Raw genomic sequence first — 4142 nt, 5'->3', positions numbered from 1 at the left:
CCCCCGGCCCGTCTCCGCCCGGCCCCCGGGGAGGCGGGAGCAGCTCCCCCCGGGGGCACGGTGCCCCGGGTCGGGTGCGGGACCCCCAGGAACAAGGAGATCCGCCTGAAAACCGTCACAACGCGCTCCGGGTGTTGCGGGCCGGGCGCGTTCCCCGCCTGGGTCGGCTCTTCGCCGCTGCCTGTTTATTTCACGACCTTTTAAGAAACGTGAGGTTCTTGGCCATCGGCACGCATCGAGAAGCTGGGGCGGTGAGATAAGCACCGAGTGTGACAAGACACCTGCCAGTGACAGCCTTCCCGATTCACCGCTTCTCCCCACACACACAAAAAAACAACCCAAAATTTAATCTCTTTAACTGAAATAACCCTCCGTTCTAGCGAAGATGGCGCAGAGTTCGCTCATCTGACGCTGGCTCAGGCTGCCTGCCGCACATCAAGCATCCCAGCTCCTACCATAAATATTCTTTTTTGCACCCCATATGACCTATTTTCGGTATTGACCACCAGCAAAAACCAGTCAAAACGTACAACGGGCTGGTTTTCTCAGGATACTATGAAAATAATGAAAAAGTATCTCTCCTTGCACTTCAGAAAACATGATTGCTTTGGTTGCCAGGGCTGAAATAATTTTTTCATTGTGTAATACTGCAGAGTTCCCTCCCATATATGTAAAATTGCTTCTGCTTTGGGCTTTTTTTTTTTTTCCCCCTCAAGTATATAGGCCATCCCAGAAGCAAACGCCTGACGTAACACACCAGTAACCTGTTCTGGTTTTGCCACTCCTGTGATCTTGTTCAAAGTATTTCTTGTATTAATTAGATGACTTTCTATGCATGAATCACAGTTTATCCTTGCATAAAGAGAACTATACCTTGGGAGAAATTAATACAGAAATAAAAATTCATATATACATCGGAAGCCTAAAATTACTATTTTAATGCGATAGGCTATCCTAGGTGAGTTAAGTGTTTCTTATGGAAAACGCACAAAATCTTTTTCTCAGATTGGCATAAAAAGTAGAGAAAATTTTCTTGACGGTGTGTAAGCCTTACTGCTTAAACTGCATTCTTCTTTACCAACAGATAAAAAGAGAATTATTTTTCCTAAACCAGCATTTTTAATATTATTAGCCCTTATTAAATAAATAACATTAAGTGTATCAAAATCCACTGATAGTTAAAGTCTATTACCTGTCAGTGCTTGCATCTTTACTGACAAGTTTGGTGTATTCCACAAGTAGATGCACCAAATTAACTCAGGTACTTCTGAAGTAAGCTCTGATTAGTGCCCGAGTCACTCGTGCCTCAGACAGCAAGGTGACACACCATTTCTAGCACCACTGAGAGATGCCTGGAGTGGTCCGTACAGGCCAAGACATTTCACTTGCATGTTTTCCAGCCCCGTGCCTGGTGGCATTTCTGGCCACTGTCACGGTTTAATTACTGGACCAGATGGATCCGGGGTCTGATCTATTTTGCCAGGTTCTACGCATAACGCAGCAGCAGGGCTGGATGCTGAAGAGATTTACTCTCCGTGCAGTAACACTAGGAATGCTTGCCAGAAAAGCACTGCTGGTTAGACCTTCATTTGTTACTAGAGAACAACTTGGATGAATTATAGCTTAAATAACCATTTCTGATGGAATGCTTGCAATACTTTACTTGTCCCTTGGATTATATAACTGAAATCATCATCCTCATTATTTTTTCCCACTGGACAATGAGTCTTTTTAATGATATTTAAGGCATGAGAAAAGGGCAAGAAAACGTTCCTACCATCCTTTGAAATATAAAGAGCAATAGCTCCCATATGTCTGACATTTCTGAGACAGAATTATGTATAGTCTGCCCAGTGTATACATAGTGAATCCAATATTGAATTTACTGGATATCAGTGAAAGATGGCATTGTATGCAATGTAGAGTTGATCCGCACACAATAAAGTCAGCCTGTCCAGAGCGCACAATGCATGATGCAAATGATTTGCATAGTACAAAATAAACCATGCAGTTTATATACTGCAGGTCATGTATGCCCCAGACATAGTCACTGCACATCTGATGTAGAGTCAACCTGCCCCAGCCAGGACAGTAGATACCATCCAGAATTTTTTTTATATTTGAAGGGAGTAACAGCATCTTTTCTAACAATCTGCCTGCCGAATATCCAGAGGTCCTAGGCATATAGCTAAAAGGCCAGAGCTGATTTATGAAGCATTTGTCTATTTCTAAAAGCAGTGCAGTTGCCAGGCAGGGGAAAACCATAGTTTTTCTTCTGAACTTGCCACCACTTTGCTGCGAGATCTTTCCACAGATGCTTATTAAAATTCATCTGTGCTCAGGTTTCTTTCCCTGTTAAACAGGGAATCACAGATCATTCCTTAAAAGACCGATGTTAAATCTAATACAGTAGCTTGAGCACTTCCATTTTTACATCTAAGGTGCTGCTAAAAGTCCCACATATTCTTACTAATACTCCACTAAACCCAAGTTTTCTTAGATTGCTTTGTGAAGCCCTCGTGAATATTTTTAAAGAGGCAGCTCTTCTTTCAGGTTGGCTGGCTCACTGGAGTCTTTTCACCACAATATTTACAGATTTCAGATGCATTTAGGGAGGTGTTTAATAGCTGGAAGCTGTATGAGAGGAGTTACCAGTTTTTCTTGGTATAGACCCGACTCAGCAGTCTTAGAGCAATAATTTACATAATGGGCCAGCATACCAGCTGTGGATTTGAGCCCAGGTCTGACTAATTGTCACTGGCAGAGTGGAAGTGGAGACAAAAAAAAAATGGAATTTTGGAGACAAGTGTTGACCAAAACAGTAGGTCAAGCTTTCTACGCAGATAACTCAGGCTTTCCGCCGCTCTTTGGAATATACATGTTTATAGCCACCCCGGCAGCCCCTTCTATCACAAGGCCAGCCTTAGCCTCTTACTTAATAACTTGATGTTCTTACCTACACCTCTGCTTGTCCTATGGGAAGGCTTAATCATTTCTTTTCTTACCACTTTAGATAATACAATATTTCTTTGTTTTGTTTCTTTTTTCCGAGGTGAGGAAAACCCCTTCACAATTTATATTTACTGCTATTGTAGATGTCACAAAAGCATTTTATTCTTAATAGAAATCTCAGCCTATCACTGGAGACGCATAGGAAATAACAAGACATGTATTTATGTTGTAGTCTTCCTAGACAAAGGTTCAGAGTGGATAAATTCCTTATGCTTTGTTAAAAATATATGACTAATGTCATCTCTCTAGTTATTATCTGAGTGAAGAAATGCAAATACTGGACTTAATTTTAGAATTTTTAAGTTTCAGATTAAAATACAACAATAATTTCATTCAAAAGACAGAAACATTCTTCAAAATGTTTCTAATGAGACAGCTGTCTAGAACTGAAAAAAAGTTATAGTATATTTAACTTGTCTGGCAACAAGAGCAACCATTCAACTACAAGATGTAAACAACTGAAAATGTTTTACTTATTGGTAAGTGCATAACTATGATGCCAAGAATATTCAAAGATACACTTCCAGGAAAGACATGTCTTGAAAAATAAAACAGGATATATTTTGGCTTTAAACAACCGCCCACATCAGTGGCAGCTTCTTTATGCACTATGCTTGTAATAGAGCTGCTGAATGTAGAGCAATAGCAATTTTACAAAATAATACCCACAAATGTCATCATGGTTTAACAAAAGAGGCATGAATAATAGTGAAAGACCTCACGTAAGCTCAGATCTTGCACTCAGCTGAGAGGTTTCGTGAAGTTTAATTATCATGATGTTACCATACTTCATTAAGATGCCCCTCTTGGTGAGCAAAGTGGTTTTTTACTCAATTAGCTTACACAAGGCCTAGCAAAACTGGACAGAATATATATAATTTGCAGTCTTTTGAAGGATGAAGCAGGGAAGCCTTTACTGAACTGACCCCTGTTATGACGTAGTCATGGAAAGCTGTGTCTCTGTTGCTCATAACCCCACACATGCAACTGCCAGAACTACCGTCTCAGTATCAGCTGTCACTTGCACAGGGAAACAGGCAGAGACGGGGTGGAAAAAAGTCTCCCAGGTTTCTTAGGACTCCTGCTTCCTTTCAAAAGAGATGGTTTTTACTCTGTTTATTCACTTACAT

Source organism: Calidris pugnax, unplaced genomic scaffold (genome assembly GCF_001431845.1).
Source record: "Calidris pugnax isolate Ruff unplaced genomic scaffold, ASM143184v1 scaffold103, whole genome shotgun sequence".
In the NCBI taxonomy this organism is placed as follows: Eukaryota; Metazoa; Chordata; class Aves; order Charadriiformes; family Scolopacidae; genus Calidris; species Calidris pugnax.
This window is presented reverse-complemented; position numbering follows the sequence as displayed.